Source organism: Chiloscyllium punctatum, chromosome 23 (assembly GCF_047496795.1).
Source record: "Chiloscyllium punctatum isolate Juve2018m chromosome 23, sChiPun1.3, whole genome shotgun sequence".
Classification (NCBI taxonomy): Eukaryota; Metazoa; Chordata; class Chondrichthyes; order Orectolobiformes; family Hemiscylliidae; genus Chiloscyllium; species Chiloscyllium punctatum.
In genome coordinates this window covers 53792955-53820512 of record NC_092761.1, presented here as the reverse complement: position 1 = coordinate 53820512, position 27558 = coordinate 53792955, and the positions used below count along the sequence as shown (strand labels likewise).

Below are 27558 nucleotides of genomic sequence, written 5' to 3'. Positions count from 1 at the left end.
CTTTGGACTGTGGGAGGAAACCGGAGCACCCGGAGGAAACCCACGCAGACACGGGGAGAACGTGCAAACTCCACACAGTCAGTCGCCTGAGGCGGGAATTGAACCCGGGTCTCCGGGGCTGTGAGGCAGCAGTGCTAACCACTGTGCCACCGTGCCGCCCAGGATATTGATGCTTCAGGCAGGTTAGAGAGGGAGGTAAAAGGGAGGGAGGAGTTGCATTACTGGTCAGAGAGAATATCTCAGCTGTGCTGAAGGAGGGCACTATGGAGGACTTGGGCAATGAGACAATATGGGCATAGCTCAGAAATAGGAAGGGTGCAGTAACAATGTTGGGGCTGTACTACAGGCCAATGTGAGAAAGGGGTACAAATATGTAGAGAGATCATAGAAAGATGTAGGAGCAACAGGGTGGTCGTGATAGGAGATTTTAATTTTCCCAACTGGGATTCACTTTGTGTTAGATGTCTAGATGAAACAAAATTTGTGAGGAGCATCCAGTAGGGTTTTCTAGAGCAGTATGTAAATACTCCAACTTGGGAAGGGGCCATACTGGCCCTGGTGTTGGGAAATGAGCCCGGTCAGGTGGGTGAAATTTCAATAGGGGATTACTTTGGGAATACTGATCACAATTCCGTAAGTTTTAGAATACTCGTGGACAAAGAGGAGAGTGGTCAGAAAGGAAGAGTGCTAATTTGGAGGAAGACCAACGATAGTAAAATTCAGCAGGAGCTGGGGAATGTAAATTGGGAGCAGCTGTTTGAACATAAATCCACATTTGATATGTAGAAGGTTTTTAAAGAGAAGTTGATTAGAGTGCAGGAGAGATATGTCCCTGTGAAAATGAGGGTTAGAAATGGAAAGATTAGGGTACCATGGATGACAGGTGAAATTGTGAAACTAGCTAAAAGGAAAAAGGAAGCATACGTATGGTCTAGGCAACTGAAAACAGACAAAGCTTTGGAAGAATATCAGGAAAGTAGGGCCAATCTGAAACGAGAAATTAAGAGGGCTAAAAGGAGTCATGAAATATCTTTACCAAACAGGGTTAAAGAAAACCCCAAAGCCTTTTATTCGTATATAAGGAGCAAGAAGGTAACTAGAGAAAGGATTGGCAACTAAATACCCCTCAAGGACAAAGGAGGAAAGTTATGCGTGGAGTCAGAGAAAATGGGTGAGATTCTTACTGAGTACTTTGCATTGGTATTCACCAAGGAGAGGGACATGATGGACGTTGAGGTTAGGAATAGATGTTCGATTACTCTAGGTCAAGTCGGCAGAAGGAGGGAGGAAGTGTTGAGTATTCTAAAAATTATTACGGTAGACAAGTCCCCAGGTCCGGATGGGATCTACCCCAGGTTACTGAGGGAAACGAGAGAGGAAATAGCTGACTCTTTAACAGGTATCTTTGCAGCATCCTTGAACATAAGTGAGGTCCTGGAGGACTAGAGAATTGTCCCTTGTTTAAGAAGGGTAGCAGGGATATTCCAGGTAATTATAGACCGGTGAGCCTGAGTTCAGTGGTAGGGAAGCTGCTGGGGAAGAAACTGAGGGATGGGTTCTATTCCCATTTGGAAGAAAATGGGCTTATCAGTGATAGGCAACATGGTTTTGTGCCGGGAAGGTCATGTCTTACCAACTTAATGGAATACTTTAAGGAAGTGACAAAGTTGATTGTTGAGGGAAGGTCTCTATAGATGACATATACATGGACTTCAATCAGCTCTTTGATAAGGTTGCCTGTGGTAGGCTGATGGAGAAACTGAAGTCACATGGGGTCCAGGGTGTACTAGTTAGATGCATAGAGAACTGGCTGGGCAGCAGGGGACAGAGTAGTAGTGGAAGGAAGTTTCTCAAAATTGAGAATTGTGACCAGTGGTATTCCACAGGGATCCGTGTTGGGACCACTATTGTTTGTGATATACATAAATGATCTGGAGGAAGGTATAGGTGGTCTGATTAGCAAGTTTGCAGATGACACTAAGATTGTTGGAGTAGCAGATAGTGAAGGAGACTGCCAGAGAATACGGCAGAATAGAGATAAATTGGAGTGTTGGGCCGAGAAATAGCAGATCGAGTTCAGCCCGGGCAAATGTGAGGTGATACGTTTTGGAAGATCCAGAGCAAACTATACAGTAAATGGAAAAGCCCTGGGGAAAATTGATGTACAGAGAGATATGGGTGTTCAGGTCCATTGTACCCTGGATATGGCAACGCAGGTCAATAGAGTGATCACTTTCCTTCATTGCACGGGTTATGCTACAGCTGTACAAAACTCTGGTGCGGCCGCACTTGGAGTATTGTGTACAGTTCTGGTCACCGCATTATAAGAAGGATGCAGAGGAGATTTATTAGGATGTTGCCTGGTATGGAGGGAAGGTCTTACGAAGAAAGGCTGAGGGACTGAGGCTGTTTTCATTAGAGAGAAGAAGGTTGAGAGGTGACTTAATAGAGACATATAAGATAATCAGAGGGTTAGATAGGGTGGACAGGGAGAACCTTTTTCCAAGTATGGTGACAGTGAGCACGAGGGGGCATAGCTTTAAATTGAGGGGTGATAGATATAGGACAGATGTCAGAGGTAGTTTCTTTACTCAGAGAGTAGCAAGGGTATGGAACGCTTTGCCTGCAACGATAGTAGATTCGCCAACTTTAAGTACATTTAAGTCATCATATTACAAGCATATGGACGTACATGGAATAGTGTAGGTTAGATGGGCTTCAGATTGGTATGACAGGTCGGCGCAACATCGAGGGCCGAAGGGCCTGTACTGCACTGTAATGTTCTATGTTCTATCTCTGACATTCATCCTTTCATATCAGCCAGATGTTCCTGATTGGACCAGATTAACAGCCCCAATCATTGAACTCATATTCTATGATTTCCAGCTGGCTGATCTCATTACATTCACTACAGAAAGGGCAGTACCATGTTTGTATCAGTGCAGAGTTGGCACAAAGTTAGCAAAAGGGTTAGGAATGGTCATGGTTTAGGGCAGAGCGGCTGGGTTGGAATGAGAGTCTGTGAGGTCAGGCTTGTAGCAGGCAAGGCAAGGGTAGGCCTAGAGAATGAGGAGGACCACAGGGATGTGAGTGTTTGGGGCATGAGCTGGCATAGATGGTGTATAGAGAAGTGGTGTTGTGGTTGAGGGTATTTGAGAGGTATATGCTGGAGACACTAACATCAAACACAAGAACAAAAGTCAATGTACAAAAACACCAAGGCAGGTCATTTAGCCAACTGTTGTGGTACTCCCTTGTAGCAGTTCAAATGACTTCCAAGGTCAGCCATGCGAATTCCTCCTCCTCCCCACTTCCACCCCACACTCTCTCAGAATGATGATACTTGGAGTATTTCTTTTCCAAGGCAGAAAACTAGGGTATTTCAGGCTTTATGACAAACAAGGCCTGAGTGAGATTTTGCAATTCTTAATTACCCAATATTAAGAAATGATAAAGAAAGCAAATATGGCTGTGTTGGATAAGGAAGGGTGATGTTACAGTTCTGAACAGCTATGTGCTGCTCCTGGAACTGGAACATGGTCTGAATTTTACCATGTATCTCTCAATTGTGATGAAAAGCATGACCCAAAGCCATATTTACCGATAGAGATTCCGCCTCACAAATTTGTATCAAAGGTGGCCTCCAATTACCATAATTCTATAAGTTTTAATTTACTTATGGATAAGCTTAAGAGTAGTGAATTGCAGATAGTGAAAGGGATTGTCAGAGAATGCAGTTGAATATAGATAAATTGGAGAATTGGATGGAGAAATAGCAGGTGGAATTCAATCTGGGCAAATGTGAGGTGATACATTTTGGAAGATCCTGTTCAGAGCGAACTATACAGTAAATGGAAAAGCCCCGGGAAAAACTGATGTACAGAGAGATCTGGGTGTTTCGGTCCATTGTATTGTGCAGGTGGCAATGCAGGCCGATACAGTGGTCAAGAAGTTATACGGCATGCTTTCTTCATCGGGCGGGGTATTGAGTACAAGAGTTGGCAGGTCATCTTACAGTTTTATAGGACTTTGGTTCAGCCACATTTGGAATACTGCGTACAGATCTGTTCGCCACATTACTAAAAGGATGTGGACGCTTTGGAGAGGGAGCAGAAGAGGTTCACCAGGATGTTGCCTGGTATGGAGGGCATTAGATATGCAGAGAGGTTGAGTAGATTAGGATTATTTTCATTTGAAAAACAGAGCTTGAGGGGGGAACCTGATTGAGGCCTACAAAATCATGAAGGGTGCAGACAGGGTGGATAGCTGGAAGGAGTTTCCCCAAAGTGGGTGACTCAATTACTATGGGTCACGTGAGAAGGGAAAGGTTTAAGGGAAAGTTCTTTACACAGAGAGTGGTGGGTGCCTGGAATGTGTTGCCAGAGGAGATGCTAGAGGCAGGCACAGTAGTGTCATTTAAGATGTACCTAGACAAGGGAGCAGAGGGATACAGATCATTAGAAAATAGGCGACAGGTTTAGATTAGAGGGTCTGGATCGGTGCAGGCTTGGAGGGCCGATGGGCCTGTTCCTGTAGCGTAATTTTCTTTGTTCTTTGTAATCAACCTGTTCTGAGAAGTTATTACACACCTCTGGATCAGGTGGGACTTGAACCCAGGCCTCTGCAGTCCTTACTTTCGCCTAATTGGGAATGAAGGTCTATACACAGAGTCAACACATAGGGATTTGTAATTGATGAATTAAAAAGGCTCGAAAAACGTGGACACATTAGAAAACCAATTCAAAGAAAACTGTGGGCGGCGTGGTGGCACAGTGGTTAGCACTGCTGCCTCACAGTGCCAGAGACCTGGGTTCAATTCCTGCCTCAGGCAACTGTCTGTGTGGAGTTTGCGCATTCTCCCAGTGTCTGCGTGGGTTTCCTCCGGTTGCCTCCCACAGTCCAAAGATGTGCAGGTTAGGTGAATTGGCCATGCTAAATTGCCCGTAGTGTTAGGTGAGGTGTCTGGGTAGGTTGCTTTTCGGAGGGTCGGTGTGGACTTGTTGGGCCGAAGGGCCTGTTTCCACACTGTAAGTAATCTAGTCTAACCTCTCTGGTCAAGGGATAGGGGCACTACCACTGCATCACTTCCTTTAAAAATTAAGGATTCCGTGTGTTGTGTGTATGCAATGTTGCAATGCTACAGTCTGAACGGTGACTATTAAGCCATTAGCATGACATAGTGAACAGAGATGGTGCTCCAAACAGATTCAGGTGTGCCTGATGCAGAAAACCAAGACATTAATGGTTGCTTAGCAATTGGGAATGAAGGGCTCCTTCCTGATGAAGGGGTCCTGCCCACAACGTCGATTTTCCTGGTCCTCGGATGCTGCCTGACCTGCTGTGCATTTCTAGCGCCACTCTAATCTCCAGCATCTGCAGTCCTCACTTTCGCCTAATTGAGAATGAAGGCCTACACAGAGTCAACACATAGGGAATTGTAACAGAAGAATTAAAAATGTTTGAAGAGCATGGGATACATTAGAAAACCAATTCAAGGTCAATTTAAACTTCCATATTCATTGAGCAGAATTCAAATAAACAAAAGTCTACAGAAACTATAGACCACTTTGAGAGCAGATACAAAGAAAAGGGCTCCTTCTGTGATTTTTAAATGGGATGCTAGCAAATGGAATTGTTGATTTTGGTGATCGCATTCACCCCATGGAAAAACATTGCTGGACAAACTGAAGACTTCTAGTGTCAGAAAGCTACAGGAGGTTGAATGCAAGTATGAAGCATTCCTGACAGGTTGATAAAGCCTTCGGTACAAATGCAATGGTTGAAGCAATCACTAGAACCTCCGATAATATTGACTAAATGGCAAGTACCAAAATACTAACACGGTGAATTTTAAAAGTAAATGCATCCACAGACATGGGAAGCCTTGATGAACCTATGAATGTAAAACTATCAATGGTTCTCCAAAATCACGCACAGGATTAGTGCTAGAGCTCAAATATTGTCACTCTCCCTGGATGTCATTGTTGTTCTCAACCTCTCCACTGCAGCCTTATAATTGTGATGTCTCATCTTTGGGATATTCTTAAAAGCTTTCTCCATACTCTCTTCAATGCATTTACATCCTTCCTGTAGTGTAGCACTGGTTGGGGAGTCCAGAACTAGAGGGCATAGGTTTAGGGTGTGAGGGGAAAAATATAAAAGAGACCTAAGGGGCAACTTTTTAACACAGAGGGTGGTACATGTATGGAATGAGCTGCCAGAGGAAGTGGTGGATGCTGGTACAATTGAAACATTTAAGAGGCATTTGGATGGGTATATGAATAGGAAGGCTTTGGAGGCATATGGGCCGGGTGCTGGCAGGTGGGACTAGATTGGGTTGGGATATCTGGTCGGCATGGACGGGTTGGACCGAAGGGTCTTTTTCCATGCTGTACATCTCTATGACTCTATGACTCTAGATGCTGGAGATTAGAGTGGCGCTAGAAATGCACAGATGGAGAAGAGGTGTTGGAAATTCTGGCAAGGGTGAAAATAGATAAGTCCCCTGGGCCTGATTGCATTTATCCTAGGATTCTCTGGGAAGCAAGGGAGGAGATTGCAGAGCCATTGGCCTTGATTTTTGTGTCCTCTTTGTCTACAGGAGTAGTGCCAGAGGACTGGAGGCTAGCAAACGTGGTTCCCTTGTTCAAGAAGGGGAGTAGGGATAATCCTAGTAACTATAGGCCAGTGAGTCTCACTTCTGTTGTGGGCAAAGTCTTAGAGAGAATTATAAGGGATAGGATTTATGCACATCTGGATAAGAATGATGTGATCAAGGATAGTCAGCATGGTTTTGTGAAGGGCAGGTCGTGCCTCACAAACCTTATTGAATTCTTTGAGAAGGTGACGAAGGAGGTAGATGAGGGGAAAGCGGTAGATGTAGTATATATGGATTTTAGTAAGGCGTTTGATAAGGTCCCCCATGGTAGGCTACTGCAGAAAATACAGAGATATGGCATTGAGGGTGAGTTGGAGGTTTGGATTAGGAATTGGCTCTCTGGAAGAAGACAGAGGGTAGTAGTTGATGGCAAAGATTCATCTTGGAGTGCCGTCACTAGTGGTGTTCCGCAAGGATCTGTTTTGGGACCATTGCTGTTTGTCATTTTTATAAATGACCTGGAGGAAGGGTTAGAAGGTTGGGTGAGCAAGTTTGCGGATGATACGAAAGTCGGAGGAGTTGTAGACAGTGAGGAAGGATATGGCAGGTTACAGCGGGATATAGAGAAGCTGCAGAGCTGGGCAGAAAGGTGGCAAATGGAGTTCAATGTAGCTAAGTGTGAAGTGATTCACTTTGGTAAGAGTAATAAAAAGATGGATTACTGGGCTAATGGTAGACTACTTGGTAGTGTGGAAGAGCAGAGGGATCTTGGTGTCCATGTACACAGATCTCTGAAAGTTGCCACCCAGGTAAATAGTGCAGTGAAGAAGGCATATGGCGTACTGGCTTTTATTGGTAGAGGAATTGAGTTCCGGAGTCCTGAGGTAATGCTGCAGTTGTATAAGACTCTGGTGCGGCCGCTTCTGGAATATTGTGTGCAGTTTTGGTCGCCATACTATAGGAAGGATGTGGAGGCACAAGAACGGGTGCAGAGGAGGTTTACCAGGATGTTGCCTGGTATGGTAGGAAGATCCTATGAGGAAAGGCTGAGGCACTTGGGGTTGTTTTCTTTGGAGAAAAGAAGGTTTAGGGGTGATTTGATAGAGGTGTACAAGATGATTAGGGGGTTAGATAGGGTTGACAGTGAGAACCTTTTTCCGCGTATGGAGTCAGCTATTACAAGGGGGCATAGCTTTAAATTAAGGGGGGGTAGATATAGGACTGATGTTAGGGGTAGGTTCTTCACTCAGCGAGTCGTAAGATCATGGAATGCCCTGCCAGTAGCAGTAGTGGACTCTCCCTCTTTATGGGTATTTAAGCGGGCATTGGATAGGTATATGGAGGATAGTGGGTTAGTGTAGGTTAGGTGGGCTTTGATCGGCGCAACATCGAGGGCCGAAGGGCCTGTACTGCGCTGTATTGTTCTATGTTCTATGTTCTATGTTCTATGCACAGCAGGTCAGGCAGCATCCGAGGAGCAGGAAAATCAACATTGTGGGCAGAAGCCCTTCATCAGGAAGGAGCCCTTCATTCCCAATTACTAGGACAATACTTAATCTGAAGTCTAAACAGTGTCTTGTATAGGTACATCATAACATCTCTGCTCTTGGATGTTCTGCCTGTGTTTAAGCTTAAAATGATTTATTAACAGCTTTCAGTTATCCTGACACCTTGAATGACTGATGTACCAGTACACCTTGGTCTCTGCTCCGACAACAACATTGAGAACAGTAACCCTTATTTCATACGGTTTCTTCATGTTCTTTGTGCCAAAGTGTATCACTTCACACATCTTGACATTGAGCTTCATCTAAAACCTGTTCACCCCCTCCACTTTGAAGTTTACACTGCCCTCCTCACAGTTTACAATTCTCCCAAGTTTTGCATCATCCACAAACTTTAAAATTGACCCCTGCACAACAAGATCATAGAATCCCTACAGTGTGGAAATAGGCCATCAAGTCCAAAGAGTAACCCACCCAGACCCAATTCCCTACCCTATTACCCTACATTTACCCCTGAGTAATGCACCTAACCTGAACATGATGGACAATTTAGTATGGCCTAACCTGCACATTTTTGGAATGTGGGAGGAAACCAGAGCACCCAGAAGAAACCCATGCAGACATGGGGAGAATGTGTAAACTCCACACAGTCAGTCACCCGAGGCTGGAATCAAACCAATGCTAACCACCGAGCCACCGTGCTGCCCATAGATCTAGATCATATATAAATGTTTCAGGAAAAATAAGGGTCCCAAATTGACCCCTGTAGACCTTCGTTACAAATCTCCTTCCAGCCTGAAAAATAAAATAAATTGAATAACAGGGCAAACTCAAAGGGCTGAATGGCCTACTCCAGTTCCAGTGTTCCTTGATATGGTTAAATAAAGTCCACTATTGTCACTAATCTATGATGTTTACATTTCTCTGTTATTTCCTTGAGATTTGTCCCTGTTGTTGTGGTTCTGTTCGCCGAGCTGGGAATTTGTCTTGCTAACGTTTCGTCCCCTGTCTAGGTGACATCCTCAGTGCTTGGGAGCCTCCTGTGAAGCGCTTCTGTGCTGTTTCCTCCGGCATTTATAGTGGCTATAAATTTATAGTGCCACTATAAATGCCGGAGGAAACAGCACAGAAGCGCTTCACAGGAGGCTCCCAAGCACTGAGGATGTCACCTAGACAGGGGACAAAACGTTTGCAAGACAAATTCCCAGCTCGGCGAACAGAACCACAACAACGAGCACCCGAGCTATAAATCTTCTCCCAAACTTTGATTTGTCCCTGTATCTCTTTTCCACCAGCTGATGGTCCAAAATTATGCCCAGCAACTCAACACACCTTTCTTATTCCTCCAGCTAAACCAATTCTGTCCTTAAACATTCTGAAACATCCTCTTTCCCCCGAATTGTAGTGCTCTCCTTAATCAAAACTTTCTCTGCTCCTCCTCTTTATTACTTGCCTAATTTTAATAAAGACCTTGTAGACAGGAATACTTAACATCCAGCCCAACCCATTCTTGACTGTGGTCTCTGGAATTACCACATCATAAACCCAGAAGATGATCTGTACCTATGTCTCCCCAGTCTTATTAAATATGCTCTATGCATTCACAGACATGCAGTGTAATCATGATTTAACCATCAGTACTTTCTCTTTCACTCCAACACCACCTACGAATTTGCAATTTACGCTCTCATGCTGTCTGCCTCTCCCAGCATTTTCAACAACCTCTATGTGGGCGGCATGGTGGCACAGTGGTTAGCACTGCTGCCTCACAGCGCCAGAGACCCGGGTTCGATTCCAGCCTCAGGTGACTGATTGTGTGGAGTTTGCACGTTCTCCCCGTGTCTGTGTGGGTTTGCTCCGGTTTCCTCCCACAGTCCAAAGATGTGCAGGGCAGGTGAATTGGCCATGCTAAATTGCCCGTAGTGTTAGGTAAGGGGTAGATTGTAGGGGTATGGGTGGGTTGCGCTTCGGCGGGGCGGTGTGGACTTGTTGGGCCGAAGGGCCTGTTTCCACACTGTAAGTAATCTATCATTTTCTAATATTCTCACTTGATTCCGATACTCCTGCTGAATTTGTTTATAGGCCTCCCAAAGGCACTAGCAAAACCCACCAAACGAAACTCAGTCCCAACTCATTTCAGTTGCATCCCACCTGGCTTGTACAGGTGCCACCTTCCCCAGAGACAGTCTCAGAGTCTCAGGAATCTAACCAATTTTTCAAACCAACCTGTTCGGAGATCCTGTTACACTCCCCTGGAATGATCTTATTACACATCTCAAGATGGGACTTGAATCCGAGCCTCCCGGTCCAGGAGTAGGGCCACAACCATTCCATCACAAGAAGGCCTCCTGTGCCATCGTTCCATCCACATATTGATCTGCCCTTTCCTCATATTTCTGCACTCAGAAGTGGCACTGTGAGTCATTTAGAGATTAGTACATTTGAGATCCTGTTTGTGAATCTTCTACCTAGCTCCCTACATTGCATCATAGAATCCCTACACTTGGAAGCAGGCCATTCAGCCCATTGAGTCTGAAGAGCATCCCAGCCAGTCCCACCACCCTTACCCTATCTCTGTAACTCTGCATTCCCCATAGCTAATCCACCTAGTCTGCACATCCCTGGATGCTGTGGGACAATTTAGCATGGCCAATCCACCAAAACTGCATATCTTTAGACTGTGGGAGGAAACCAGAGCAAACCCACGCAGACAAGGAGCATACGCAAACTCCACGTAGACAATCACCCAAGGGTGAAATCAAACCCCGTTCCCTGGCTCTATGAGACAGCAGTGCTAACCATTGAGCCACCATACTGCTCTCACAATTGCAGGACCACATCTGCTTTCCTATCTACATTGTTAGCGCCATCATGGACTACAGCCTCTGGCTATTCACCATCATTTGAAGTATGTCCTGTAGCCATTCTGTGGCATTCCTGACCCCAGAACCATGATGCAAAATCCATTCTGGAATCACAGTGTCCATTGCAAAAACATTCCTCCTAACTCCTATTTAAATGAGTCTCCTGTTAATAATTCCCTTCCATTCTTCTTTATCCCAACCTGCACAGCTGGGCCACGCATAATGCCATGGATTTGATTCATAGTACATTCCTTCAAGTAGCCATTGCCATCACTGGTATCTAGAACAGAAATCAGTTAATCAGTGGGACTTCTGCACTATATGCCTGTTTCTCTTGATCTGCCTGGCAGTCACCATTCCCTATCTCCCTGACTATGTTCCAACCAACTTTCTGAATGTGTTATGCACATAGTTTTTTGCCTCAGTCACTTTAGCCACTGTTGAAGCTCATGCCACAAGCCTAACCGAGCAGCCCTGCTTCACCTTACCTTACTGTTTTAAGTTACTTTACTTAACATCATTTATTTTAACTTACATTAATATTATTCTTGTACTAATAAGTTAATCTGGAGATTCCTTACTCTTACAAATTTCTTCTCCTCTGCCTAGAAATAGTTCCTTTATCCAAACTAGTTGAGAAATTAAATTTTTCGGAATTACTGAGTTGAAACAGTCACAAGCAGCAGCTGCTCAACGATCATTCAACTCACGACTTTTCTGAGAAGTTTCTCTCCTCCCCTTATGCTGAAGGAGCGAAGGGATTTTGGTGTATGTAAAAACTCATTGTCTGTACAAGCTCTTTGCCTGTACAGACTTGAGTCTTATCCCAAAGGACTGGAATATGAACAGCAGGCAGCTTCAGTTGCTTAGACCTCACAATCTGGACTGAATTCAGTCTTAGTCACCAAACTTCCCAAAGGCTGTCTTAGTCTTGGGGGAAAAAAATGCAATGGAAATCTAAAACTGAAGTCCCCCAAAAGGCTGTGGCTAATATCTCAGTGGAGATATTCAAGTCAAATAGCAATTGATATTGATGAAATGAAGCAATTGCAGGTAAATGGAGTTGAAGTGTGGATCACCCATGAATACTGGGGCTGTTCAAAGGCCTGCATGACCTACCTCTGTTGACATCTCCTTTGTGAATGTGGGTTCCCATGATCTCTCACAACGGCCAATGTCTTGGTTGAATTTGAAGTACAAAAACTCTGGGCTCTACTGTTGACAAATTCCGGATGATCAACGAGAAAGAGAGAGGCAGGGAACGTGGGAATTAGAGGTAAAATTATATCTCTGACCTTTCTGAGGTCACCTTTCTGGTCACTGCAACCTGGGCATTGATCCAAACATTTGAAGCATTATTTGTTGCACTTTAAACATGGAAATTTTCAATGTTTCCATTAGCTTTTCAATGAGAAGACAAAGGATAATTCTATACGCTCCGTAGCACAAGCAGATTTTCGTTAGAGTTGTCAGCCATCCATCATTTTGTCAAACCTTCCATTTTCCAAAGACCTGTACTGTTTTTTTTTTTGGTGTGAACTGAATCATGAATGCCCCTGGGATCACTCACTCAAGTGAAGTCTTCCACCTCTCCCCTAACTAATGGCCATGGCTTCTACTCTTTCAACCAATTCATTATCCACCTCCTCAGACAAGTCCGAAAGCCTTAAATCTATGAAGCACTCAGATGACAAGCAACATGAGTTTGACTGGGACAACACTACTATTATCGGACAAGCCAAACAGAGAACAGCCAGGGAATTCCTAGAGGCATGGCACTCATCCACTGATTCAAATCAATAAGCATATCGATCTGGACCCAATATACTGGCCACTGCAACGGACAGCTGGAACTGACAACCAGAAGCGGCAGATTCAAACCACTACAAATGCCGGAGGAAAGATCACAGAAGCGCTTCAGAGGAGGCTCCCAAGCATTGAGGATGTCACCTAGACAGGGGACGAAACGTCTGCAACACAAATTCCCAGCTCGGCAAACAGAATCACAACAACGAGCACCCTAGCTACAAATCTTCTCCCAAATCTATGAAGCAATCCATCAAACATAAATGTATCTCTTGTTTAAATATGACTGTGGAAATGCAGATTCCAGGATCTTGACCACTGTGGGATATCTAGAGGTCGTTTTGAACAACTATGCCAATGAGGGCATATTTTGAGAGCTAAAGGTGTTGCTTGGTTTCGTCTGGAATAGCCTCAGCATGTCCCCATTTCTGTCATTGAATTGGTCTGTACATAGGTTCAACCTTGTATTGTGCTCACTGGGAGACCCTGACCAAGTCCTGCTGGAGTTTCCAGAGGCAGCATCCTTATAGCCTCAGCGACTATTTCTGTGGCATACAGTACTCCGCCTGCATGACTTGACTATGACAAGAATCCAAGTGGAACTCTGGTGCCAGGTGTCTTGCTGGAATTCCTGCCTCAATAAGACTTTCTCAGTTCCACTGTGGAGCCAGGAATTTTAAGCTCCTCAATATCATTGAACTTTACAGCATTATTTGGCAGACTGAAGCTAGCTTCTTCCAAAATTGTGGCTGTGAATTTTGGACACTTACTGGGTTATTATAATTTTATTTCGAGTCCTTGATTTCAATATTTTGCCCATTACTCATGCAAATGTTTCTGCTGTGAATAAATTTCACAGTCTTTAGCCTTTAGAATGTCATTCATGCTTATAAACTATAGTTTGTCAGTCTCCAGTGAAGCTCATATCTCTTGATACACTTGTCAAATAAAATTTCATACAACATCGAACATAGAAAAGTACAGCACAGCACAGGGCCCTTTGGCCCACGGGGATTAATCCTAATGTAAAATAAAATAACCTAAACTATGCACCCCTCAACTCACTGCTATCCATGTGCATGTCCAGCAGTCGGTTAAATGTCCCCAATGACTTTGCTTCCCCCACCACCACTGGCAACGCATTCCATGCATTCACAACTCTCTGCGTAAAGAACCTTCCTCTGACGTCTCCCCTATACCTTTCTCCTAATATCTTAAGACTATGACCCCTCCTGTCAGTCAATCCTGCCCTGGGCAAAGGTCTCGAGCTATTGACTCTATCCATGCCTCTCATTACCTTGTATACCTCGATCAGGTCACCTCGTTTCCTTCTCTCTAGAGAGAATGTCCGAGCTTAGTCAACCTCTCTGCATAAGACAAGCCTAAAAATTCCATTTAATCTCAATTTTCAGAAGTAAATTTTAGATTTTCACTGCACTTTGTTTGAGAAGTGCTTCCTCACATCAAGTCTATATGCCTTTGTATCATTCTGGTTATTGGAATTCTGCTCCCCACAGTGGGTGGGGAGTTCCTGCGCTTCAGTATGCATTTGGAGAACCCCACTCCCTCCTGGCTAACATAGACCAGCAACACTAAGCTGAACCAGAAACAGAACTGGTTGGATAAATAAATGCTAAGAAATGAAGCCTGAACTGCAAAACACTAAAATCCAGGCGGTGATCGTATGTTGGTGCAGTTTTGTAGAATGTGTTACAATTTTCTCAATTAATTGTGACTTGTTTGAAATTTATGAATGGCAGGTTAGGTGACAAATATGTAAAACTGACAAAGTGCAGGTAGCTGCAAAAGGGTAGAATTTGATTTTAAAAAAACTGAAGCAGATGTAGTTCAGTATGGGAAAATGGGATGTCATCTATTTTGAACATAAGGAGGATAAATTTGAATATGTATTGTTTGAAAGGCATGAAGCTGTGGAGGAAAAGAAAGATTTAGGCGTCTACATACTTTAATCAGTTAAACAATGACCCAGCAAAAGTAATAATATGAAAGACAAATGAAATATTTGGGAGGGTAGTGGGTAGCATCCGTGCTTCTGCATCAGTGGTCCCCATTTCAAGTCCCATTCTAGGACCTAATGGCTAAGGAAAGTGCATTCAAAATGCACTGAAACAGATTGAATATTAACTGCGAATCCTTGCAGAGCACATCAATGACTGGCAATAGGACTGGGAGAGATTCCTGGGTGATGGAAATATAGTTAGAGTCTCCACTTCACTATTCCCTACTTTCAGCCAAAAGCAGATGTCACCATAGTAACTTAAACTCAATAAGGTGGGCAGGTTGGCTCGGTTGTCTGATCCTAGTCGTTGCCAACAGAATGAGATTTGAATAACGGGATTTGATTGCTTTTGGGATCTGCCCCTTGCCCTACTTTTGGTGAACGCAGTGGTGCTATTGGTCAGACTTCCTAAAGAGTTAAAAAGATTTTTTTTTAAATGGAGCTGAATTGATGTCGGTAGTTAGAGCAAGGATAAATGCAAGGTAACTTGGGTTTCTTCTTACAAAAATGATATCACGTCAATCACATTTCAATCCATAAAGGATAATGTCTTACTGAAGGTACTGTACTTTATATTCAGTTTCATGCTGTATGTTGGACTACCAAACGATGGTCCCCTTACTTGAGTCTACTCTGTGTCTAGCAAGAGCTCAAAGATTTAAGCTGTTTACTTCCAATACCTATCTCTGAAATAAAGTATGTTTTTCGTTCTTGACCCCATATGTATTGTCACAATTCAGGTAATACAGAGACAACCAGCCATTCAATCATGTCCAACTAATTAAAAATCTAAAAGCTTAGATTCAAGTGGTTTTTTTTCTCTACAGATCCTAACAACATGAACTAGACTCCAGCTCAAGCAGGTTAAACAGGATGAGAATGCACACAGTCATTTGAGACTGAAAGCAAAATAGCAAAGTACAAATGTATACTTGGAGCATGTTAATTCCTGAGATATCCCCCATGAATAGGTGTGAAATGTCACTTAATTGATGATTGGGCCAAGAGAAAGTGTTTGCACCACGTCCTACAGCCCCTTCCAACAATTAATACAACTCACAACAGGCTTCATTCAGTTCATTTGCCTGTGCTGCTTTCTGAAAGAGTGACCAATTAACAAACCAACAATTAATTCCACTCCTCTAGTCATTCCTCATTAATCTGCAAATGTTTTCTTCTCGGGTATAGACAGTTTTAGGGGAATAGCATAACATAATCCACTGGGATGATGATTCTTGATGGTATTTACTACACCAGTCTGTATTTTAGATGCTCAGCAACAGACTTGTGGAGAAGCTCTCTTCAACTGCATAATATTGAATTATTCTTCCTTCACCACCTCACCTCAACAGACCTCACCATGTTCTGTTTCTTTGTGGCTCAATGTAGAGCATACCACCACCTCCTCAAGGGCTATTAGGATTGGGGAAGCACTGACATCTCATTAAAGAAAGTTAAGTCCGACGAGTTGAGATTTTGCTGAGGTAATATCAGCTCAACCATTCTTATAAAAGTGACAAGACTCTGCAAGGAAGCATTTTGCCCTGCTGTGAAGATCTCAACAGAGAAAGGGTTAGTAAGAGTGAACAATGAAACAATTGTTCAGATGTATTCACTTTGTCTGAATTCAGAAAGGTTTTGTGACGTCTGTCTGAATTTGATTGTTTCTTGTGTACTATGTAGAATTGCATTCAACAAGGCGTGTTTATTGAAGTGAGCTTGAGGGGTCACCATCATGGTAGAGGTCTGAGGACTGTGACAAACATAGGAGCAGAAATTAGGCCTTTTGACCCATTGAGTCTGGTCCGCCATTCAAATGTGCTGATATATTTCTCAACCCTATTCTCCCACTTTCTCCCCATAATCCTTATTCCCTTGGCAATCAAGAACCTATCCATCACTGTCTTAAATATATTTGGCCTTCACAGCCTTCTGTGGCAATGAATTCCATAGATTCCCCACCTTCTGGCTGAAGATGTTTCTCCTTATCTCCATTCTAAAGGGTCTTCCCTTTACTCTAAGGCTGTGCCCCTGGGTCCTATTCTCTCCTACCAATGGAAACATCTTCCCAATGACCACTCTGTCCAGGCTGTTCAGTATTCTGTATGTTGCAATTAGATCCTCCCTCATCTTTCTAAATTCTGTCAAGAATAGACCCAGAGTCCTCACATGATAAGCCTTTCATTCCTGGGATCATTCTTGAGAATCTCCCCTGGACCTGTTACAGGGCCAGTACATGCTTCCTGAGGTATGGAGCCCAAAATTGCTCACAGTACTCTAAATGTGATCTGACCAGAGCTTTATAAAGCCTCAGAAGTACATCTCTGTTTTTATGTGCTAGTCCTTTCAAAATAATGCCAACATTGTATTTGCATTCTTAATGTCTGAATCAACCTGCAAGTTTACCTTAAGAGAAAGCCAGACTAGGACTCCCAAGTCCCTTTGCACCTCTGATTTCTGAATTTTCTCCCTGCTTAGAAAATAGTCCATGCCTCTATTATTCCTACAAAGTGCATGACCTAACACATTTCCACATTGCATTCTGTCTTGCACTTCTTTGCCCAATCTCCTAACCTATCTAAATCCTTCTTTAGCCTCCCTGCCTCCTCATGGCTACCTGTTCCTCCATCTATCTTTGTATCATCTGTAAACTTAGTCAGAATGCTCTCCATTTCTTCAGCCAGATCGTTAATGTATAAGGTGAAAAGTTGTGATCCCGACATTGACCATTGTAGAACCCCACTTGTCACCAGCTGCCATCTTGAGAAGGATCCATTTATCCCCACTCTCTGTTTTCTGCCAGACAGCCAGACACAGACATCTAGCCATGCTAGCACCTTGCCTCTGATACCATGGACCCTTATCTTGTTCAGCAGCCTCCTGGAAGTTCAGATAAATAACATTCATTGGCTCTCTTTGGTCTAACCTGCTCATTACCTCCTCAAAGAATTCTAACAGATTTGTCAGGCATGACCTCCCCTTGATAAAACTATGGTGACTTTGCTTTATTTCACCATTTACCAAATATTCAGAAATCTCATCCTTCACAAAATCTTACCAATGACAGGTTAATAAGCTTATAATTTCCCATCTTTTGTCTTACTCCCTTCTTAAGCAGGGGCTTTACATTAGTGATTTTCCAGGCCTCTGGGTCCCACCCTGACTCCAGTGATTCCTGAAAGATCACCACTAACACCTCCATTATTTCTTCAGCTATCTCCTTCAGAACTCTGGGATGTAGACCATCTGGTCCTGGTGATGTATCTGCCTTCAGATCTTTCGGTTTTCCTAGCATCTTCTCCTTGGTGATGGTCACCATACTCCCCTCTCCCCCCAACTATCTTGAATTTTTGGGATCTTACTCATGTCTTTCACTGTGATGATTGATACAAAGTACTTATTCAGTTCCTCAGCCATTTCCTTGTTCCCCATTATTATCTCTCCAGTGTTATTTTCCAGCAGTACAATGCCCACTTTTGCCTCTCTTTTGTTCTTTATATCGAAAGAAATTCTTGCATTTTTCTTTAATATTATTGACTTTCTTATCATCATATTTAATCTTCTTCCTTTTTTTTAATTGTCTTTATTGGTCTTTGTAGGCTTCCCAGTCTCCAGCTTCCCACTGCTCTATGCCACATTAAATGTTTCTCTTTTGCTTTTATGCTGTTCCAGACTTCCCTGGTCAGCCATTGTTGCCTCATCCTCCCTTCCAAGGGATAATGTTTTGCTGTGTCTCTCAAATTACTTCCAAAAAATCCTGCCGTTGCTTGATCCACTGTCTTTTCTGCTGGGTTCCTCTCCCAGTCAATTCTGGTCAACTCCTCCCTCATGCCTCTGTAGCTGCCTTTATTCAGTTGTAGTACAGTTAAATTGATTCCAGCTTCTCCCTCTCAAATTGCAGAGTAAATTAATCATATTATGGTCACTGCTTCTGAAGGGTTCTTTCACCTTAAGCTCCCTTATCAAGTCTCTCGCATTGCACAACACTAAATCCAGAATTGGCTGTTCCCTAATGGGCTCCATCACAAGCTGCTCCAAAAAGTCATTCATAGACATTCCACAAATTCCTTTTCCTATGATCCACTACCAACCTGGTTTTCCCAGTCCACCTGCATATTGGAATCCCCCATGAGCACTGTAATCTGGCCTTTCTTACACTCCTTTTCTATCTCTGTATTTTGTTTTCCAAATCCTGACCACTGTTTGGCAGCCTGTACATAACTCCCATGATGGATTTTTTATCTTTGTGATTCCTCAACTCTATCCACACAGAATCTACATCATCTGACCCTACTTTGTTCCTTGCTATTAATTTCATTTCATTCCTTACTAATAAGGCAACCCCACCCTCTCTGCCCACCTGCTTGTCTTATCAATAGGATGTATATCCTTGGATATTCAGCTTCCAGTCGCAATCCCTTTGCAGGCACGTCTCTGTGAAGCCCACCACGTTATACCTGCCAATTTCGATCTGCACCACAACCTCATTTACTTTATTTCATAAACTGCACGCATTCAGCTACAACACCTTCAGTCCTGTATTGACTGTCCCTCGTCTCATTGTCTTTCATTTACCCATTATGCATAAAGTTTGATTCCTAACTCTTTCCAAATACTCTGTCCTATTTTGTGTTCTGGAAGCTTTAATAATCTCTCCTTTCATTCTTAAAATAATTTTCCCATGCAGTTGAATTCACTCCCATAGATGTTAATCTGCTGCTTTGCTTCCCACTGGCAATTTGGGGTTTTACTTGGAATTTTGCCTTCCCTTCCCTTTCCTCCCCTCCCCACAAACACACACACACACACACACACACACTCTTATACACACACATACACACAGACAGACATATACACAGACACGCACACAGACACTCACACACACCCTTACACATGTATCCTCTCAGAGACTTAAACCACTCTACACTCACACACACACATATACACTCTCTCTCACAGACACTCACAACCCCCCCACAACCCCCCACCCAGACACATGCACCCCCTCACAGATTTAGAAACTCTACACTCACATACACACACATATATACTCTCTCTCACACTCCAAACCCCCCAACCCAGACAGACAGACACACACACCCAAAGACTCACATGCACACATATACATTTGCGTTTGTGGGGTGAATTTGTACTTGCAGAGTTACATTGTACTTCACTCAAAAACTGCATGAATTCATGTAAAACTCCGTTATCTCACTTTTTAGATTAGAATCAATCTAAACATCATGGCATAGACAGAAAACACAGGGGGCTAACATTTTCAACATATTGTCTAGATAGCACCAATTAGACAATAGACAATAGACAATAGATGCAGGAGTAGGCCATTCTGCCCTTCGAGCCTGCACCGCCATTCAATATGATCATGGCTGATCATTCCTAATCAGTATCCTGTTACAGTTAACCTGAGAATGCAACTTTTAAAAAAATGTTTTGTGATTTACACATGAAAGAAGTGAAACTATCATGATATTCAAACAGGTGAAAGACTCAACAAACAATCAAGGTATTTTTCAATGTATAATTTCAGTTACACCACACTGTAAACCTTTGCTATAAATTCTGTGTCTTACAACTGTGTCCTCCACAACCACCTGATGAAGGAGCGGTGCTCTGAAAGCTAGTGCTTCCAATTAAACCTGTTGGACGATAACCTGGTGTTGTGTGATTTTTAACTTTGTACATCCCAGTCCAACACCAGCACCTCTAAATCATCAGTATTTTAACTTAGGTTGGCTTTTTTGACCTGATTGTGGCCAGTGGGTCAGGAAACTGAGGATCCAGTTTCAGAAGAGTGGGACTTAGCCCGAGATTACTAAGTTTTAGTAATCAGTCTCGAGGGGATAATGGTGTTGAAGGCTGAACTGTAGTCAATGAGTAGGATTCTTACATAGATGTTCTTGGTATCAAGATGTTCTAGGGAGGAGCGAAGGGCAAGTGATATGGCATCTGACGTGGCATCTGTTGGTCCGATAGGCAAAGGTGAAAATGTTGTGCTCGAGGATAAAGTGGATGAGTTGTAGGACATTGCTCAGAGATTTCCAACTGTTGTTGTTGAGTACTGAGGCTGTTGCCGTGATGTCATCATTGTCAGGGATGCTGGTGTGGAGTGCTGAAATGTCCATTGTGACGAGGAATGTTCCCTGTTCGACTGATCCGTGAGTATTGAGTTTCTGGAAGAAATCTGTAGTATCACAACAGAAGCTGGGGATCCCCTGTACAATGGGTTTCAATATTCCTTCAACATAGCCAGACTTACACAGAGTCCCTTTGCTTGATATGATGGGGCATCCTGGTGTGTTGGCTATGTGTATCTTCAGAAGGTAGTAGAAGTCGCCAATGTGAGAAATTCGTGGGATGAGGGTGTGGTGGGAGCTCTGAAGGCCTGGATCCAAAGTCCTGATCAATGTGTTTAGTTCACAGGTGTACTCACGGGTACAGACAGTCTCACACAGGGCACCTCACACCTTCATCTATTGTTAAAGTTCACTTGAGAATGTAACTTTAAGCTTTGTAATTTACATATGAAAGAACTGAAACCAACATGCCCATTCTAAAAGATGAGAGACTTAACAAACAACCCAGGTCTTTATCAATATATAATTTTAATTACATCACACTGTAAACTTTTGCTACAAATTCTGTGTCCTACAATCTTTATACTTCACAACCACCAGATGGAGGAGCAGTGTTCCGAAAGCTAGTGCTTCCAAATAAACCTGTTGGACTATAACCTGATTTTGTGTGATTTTTAACCTAAGACAATTTCAGGAAGTGTCACTTGGCCGTAGTGCAATTGTTTCCTTAAACACTGGCTCCCAAAGATGAAATCCTGTAAATACAATATTATATCCTGCTAGGCCACACCCACTGCCGGTCAGCAAAATCTGAAAATCAATATTCAGCCCCAAACCTGTTTCACCAAGTATCACATGCACAACGCAAACAAGGTCAGTCCACTAAAATTGGAGCCTAGGCTTGAATAACAGCCAGATTTAACCATAAGGGACATTGTAAGCTCAGCTCACCTCATGCATTACATTTACCGAGAGATGTAACACACATTATTAGATATTCTTTGTGTTGGGACATTGCAAACCAAGCCTTTTAACTCCAGAACACTCTAACTGTAGCTGTTACAAATGATGCTCTTGCATTTATTAATTAGACAGCAAGAGGGTAGATTTGGTTACGCAGTAATATTAAAGTTTACAGAACTCGGGCATATAGAAGGCGTTGATCAACTATGATCTACTTGGAACAACTACAGTGGAACAGGAATCAGGGACTGAATCAGGTACTGTGTTCTATACTACAGCTATCAAGTAAAAACATGTCAGTCAAATATTGCATGCCTTTCATTATTAAACCTCTGTTAAGAAATGTTTAGGTGTTCATCAGAAGTGCCTAACACGTATTCTGTGACTTAGTACAATTCATTTTGTAAATATATTTCAAAACGTATCAAAAATTCAAATGCATGAATTTTTTGTGAAAGACTAAGGCTCATATTTCTTAATTTTTCTCTCGACCCCCCTCATCATTTTCTCCCATTTACACCATCCATTCACTTTCCATCCTTCCTCTTAATTCCCATAGCACTCTCCATCCCACCAACTTAGACTGACAGTGTGCAATATATTTGCAACACATTAGATGCTAAGGCTAGCTATGTCTATAACAGGTAATATTCAAACTTGAGCTGACAAATGACTTGCATATCTGCTCGGCAATGACCATCTCCAATAAGACAGAATCCAATCATTTCCTTTGTATTGAAACACATGATCGTTGCTGAATGCCCCACTAACAAGAAATCAAGGTTGCCATTGAACAGAAACTAAACTGGACTAGCCATGTAAACACTGTGGCAACAAGGACAGACCTGAGGCTGGATATTCTTGTGAAATTAACTCACCTCTAACTGCCACAGCCCCTGTCCACCATCTAGAAGGGTCACATCATAACTGTGATACAGTGCTGTACACTTCACTAGATGAGTGTAGCTCCAAAATATTCAAGACGTTTGACACCACATACAACAATGCAGTCCACCTCGGCAATTCATCCACTAACTGAAACATTCCTTGCCCTCATCAGCAGTGCACAGTGACAATATGTGTTGCACGACAGCAGCCTGCCAAAGTTCTTTTGAAAACAACTACCAAACCTGCCAGCTCTATCTTTATCTATAACAAGGGCAACAGATGCAAGAAACATTAAATGCAAGCTCAAGTCACACTCCAAACTAACTTGAAACAATATCATTATGCCTTCAGTGTCACTTGTTAAAATCCTGGTGCTAATAACACTATGTGTGTACATACAACAGCTGGACTGCAACAGTTCAAAAATATAATTCTGTACCATTTTCTCAAGAGCAATTCACACTGTGCAATAAATGCTTACCTAGCCCACATCCAGTGACAAATGAAAATAAAACTTCTTGGAAATTAGTGGAGTAGGAGATAACTTTAAGATAATAAGCTGTAGGAGCTGAAGTAGGACATTCAGCCCATCAACTCCTTTCCACAATTCAATGAGTTTGTGGCTAATCTGATAATACTCTTTCTTACCTTTTTCCCATAACCCTTTATTCCTTTATTGATTAAAAATCTGTCTATCTCTGTTCATAGAATACCTACAGTGTGGAAACAGACAGCTTGGCCCAACAAATCCACACTAACCCTCCAAAAAGTAACTCACCCAGACCCTATATTCACCCTGACTAATGCACTTAACCTACACATTCCTGAACACAGTGGGCAATTTAGCATGGTCAATTCAACTAACCTGCACATCTTTTAACTTAGATTCCTTACAGTGTGGAAACAGGCCCTTCGGCCCAACAAGTCCACACCACCCCGCCGAAGCGTAACCCACCCATACCCCTACATCTACATCTACATCTACCCCTTACCTAACACTACGGGCAATTTAGTATGGCCAATTCACCTGACCTGCACATCTTTGGACTGTGGGAGGAAACCGGAGCACCCGGAGGAAACCCACGCAGACACGGGGAGAATGTGCAAACTCCACACAGTCAGTCGCCTGAGGCGGGAATTGAACCCGGATCTCTGGCGCTGTGAGGCAGCAGTGCTAACCACTGTGCCACCGTGCCGCCCACTAAGTAGGAGGAAACCCATGCAGACACGGGGAGGAAACCCATGCAGACACGGGGAGAATGTGCAAACTGCACACAGCCCAAGGCTGAAATTGAACCCGCATCCGTGGTGCTGTGAGGCAGCAGTGCTAACCACTGAGCCATCCTTAGGCATCCTTAATGACCCAACCTCAAGAGCAATCTGCAGTAAAGACTTCCACAGTTTCACCAACTTCTGAGAGAAAAAAAAGACCTCCTCCTCATCGCTATAGGAACCTGAGGGGACTGATACCCAAGTTAGCGGCAATAATGACAAAGGTTGGTTGGGAAATTTCTAATGGAAACCAAGTTTTGAGGTTCACTTCTGGTGAAGTCAATTTAAAAAGCAGAGAGGTTATTTTAAATTTATGTCAAACTTTAGCTAGACCATCCATTGGGTATTGTGAACAGTTTTCCCACAGTTGTATAAAAAGCTTGAGACATTGAGGAATTTTCATTGAATAATACAATAGCTGTATTGTATAATTCAATAATACATAGCTGTTATGTGTATCAGAGAGGTTAAAAAAGTTCTATTCTCCCAAAAAAAGAATACTGAAGGAATTCTGAGGAAGAGTCACTGGACCTTGAATAATAACTCTGATTTCTCTCCACAAATGCAGCCAGACCTGCTGAGCTTTTCCAGCAATCTTTGTTTTTGCTTGTGCTAATACTGAGGGAAATGTTTGACAGGGTAGATGCAGAGACAATGTTTCCATTCGTGGGATGGTTAGAAGTGGGGACTGTGAGTACAAGGAGGTCACAAACCAATCCAATGAGGAATTCAGAAGAAAGTTCTTTGACGAGAGTGTGGTTTTGTGTTTACAAACAATTGTGAAAGCCTATAGCATTGATGTATTTAAGGAAAGGCTGGATAAACAGGAGAAAGGAGTAGAATGATATGGCGATAAAACTTTTCAAAGGGTTTTTAGATTAGATTACTTACAGCATGGAAACAGGCCCTTCAGCCCAAACTGTCCTGCAACACACCCACCACTACAGGCAATTTAACACAGCCAATTCACATAACCTGCACATTTTTGGACTGTGGTAGGAAACCGGAGCAAACCCACACAGACACGGGGAGAACATGCAAACTCCACACAGTCAGTCGCCTGAGGCAGGAATTGAACCCGGGTCTCTGGTGCTGTGAGGCAGCAGTGCTAACCACTGTGCCACCATGCTGCCCAGTTGCGATCTTATTTGGAGTTTAAACATCATTTTGTCAATGCAATGTAAACTGACTCAGAGACCAATAACAAACAATGATGTCAACCATTAAGAATGATCAGGAGCATTACAGCTTCCAAGTTGAGCACACTAATGGTTAACATATTCATCTATATTTCTTTGTTAATTACTTTATGGAAGGAGGTATAAGTGCTCACATGGTAACAGTCACACTGTATAATTTCACAGTCTACTAAGCAACTGCACCAGATGGGACCAACCCACAGAATCCCCAAGGAACTGAGTTGAGAGATGAAGTGAAACTCCAGTTCTCACTTTTTAGGAACTCAACGACTGTACTTGAGATCTAAAGGAAGGTTCTTGTAATCACATATTCAGAAATGTAGTAAGATATGACCCTTTCAATTTCAATATAACAGTGACAAAATGTGTTGAAGATGCCAAACAACACTTATGAAAGACAAATCTTCAAAGACACGAGCGCCTCATGGTAGGAATAGGTGTGAATAAACAAATTCAGTCTTTAGAGGGACTTGATGATGTTTGGCATGTAATCTTCAATAATGTTTGGACCAGGTGACAAATATGTACATTAGTTTGGAACTTGGCTTGAGCATAGACAGTAGGAGATAAGGAAAATATGAGGCTGGTCTGGAAGAGGAGTCTGCTGCGGGCTCCCTGCTGTTCACTTTAGTCATAAATAATATGAAGAATCATTCTTCCTGTAACAAAATCCAATTTGCAGATGACTCAGAAGTATCAAAACTGCAGATGTACATATACACATCTCACATATTGAACAACATTGCAAACACTTCATAACACAAATGAAAGCCAATGTCAAGCAGAAAGGAGAGGGGAGATGAAATCCAAAACTGCACTGGATGAGCTTGCTAATTTTATTTTAAAAGTGTTGAAAAGGAGGAAAGTGACAAGGCAGAGAATGGGAGTTGTGATTAAGACAGCCAGTGTGTGTGGAATGGATCTACAGGAATGAAGCAATTCAATGGAACAGAGATTGTGAGTGAGGTGAGGGGCTTAGGAAGATGGCCAGGATAGACCCTGGATTTATTTGAAAACAAAATAAATATCTCAAACTCTCTGCTGGGAAACAGGGAGCTGTTGGGAATTGACCAGGAAGGGACCTGCAGGGCAAAGTAAAATTGAGGCAAAATTTATTTATTGCCCAATTTGTATTGCCCTGATAGTATAAGCATTAGCCATACTGTCTGGGACTTGAATCACATCTTTGGTTAGACTAGGTTTGTACAGGTGGTTCCATATAACCTCAACACATAGGGAACAGAATCAGGCCAATCAGCCCATTGAGTCTGCTGTGTCATTCAATGATGACCAATATGTTTCTCATCCCCAATCTCCTGCCTTCTCTCCATAACCCGTGATCCCCTTGCTCATCAAGAAACTATGTAGGTCTGCCTTAAATACACTCAGTGAATTGATTTCCACAGCACTCTGCGGCAATGACTTCCACACATTCACAACACCCTGTCTGAAGAAATTCCTCCCCATTTCAGTTCGAAAGGGTTATCCCTTCACTCTGAGGGTGTGCCCTCAGGTCCTAGTTTCTCCTACTGGTCGAAACACATTCTCCATGTCCATGCTATCTAGGTCTCTCAGTATTCTGTAAGTTTCAATGAGCTATGCCTTCGAAACTCCATTGAGTACAGACCCAGAGTCCTCAACCACTCCTCACATGACAAACCCTTTATTCTCAATATCGTTCTTGTGAACTTTCTATGGATCCCCTCCAATGCCAGCACATCCTTCCTTAGATACGGGGCCCAAAACTGATCACAGAGTTCCCTTTGCCAAAGGATACTGATGTGTTTTTTGGAGTTTTACCCCTTCCCTCCTCTCCCCCGTTCCTCTCACCCACCCACCGCCACACACACACACACACGCACGCACACTCCTTAGTTTCAAGTCCTGTTGACCACCTTATTTATCCTTTTCATTAGAACACTGGCCTCAGCTTGGTTCAGATGGAGACCGTCCCAAAGGTAAAGATCCCTCTTGTTCCAATATTAATGGCAGTGCCCCATGAAAAGAAACACCTCTTTCCCACACCATTCTTTTAGCCATGTGCTTACTTCCCTCACTCTCATGTCCCTATGCCAATTTGCACATGGCTTGGCCAGTAATCCAGTGATTATAATCTTTGAGACCTGTTCTTCAATTTAGTTCCTAGTTCCTGATAATCCCTAAACAGTTCCTCTTTCCTAGTCTTGCCTATGTTGTTTGTTTCAATGTGGATCACAACAACTGGATTCTCCCCCTCCCTCTCCAATATCCTTTCAAGCAGATCAGAGATGTCCCACATCCTGCACTGGGCAGGCAACATACCATGTGGGACTCTCTATGCTGCTTACAAAGGATACTATATGTTC

The 27558-nt window shown here is 43.0% G+C and overlaps 1 protein-coding gene across 1 annotated transcript in view; it reads right to left on the bottom strand.

Moving 5' to 3' along the window:
* LOC140494079 (ATP-sensitive inward rectifier potassium channel 1-like) overlaps positions 1 to 22745 on the bottom strand; it is a 59213-nt gene extending 36468 nt beyond the window's left edge. Inside the window, exon 1 of the mRNA XM_072593016.1 lies at positions 22733 to 22745. The gene's annotated coding sequence lies outside the window, so the exon portion shown is untranslated. The remainder of the gene's footprint in view (positions 1 to 22732) is intronic.
* Positions 22746 to 27558: the final 4813 nt, after the last annotated feature.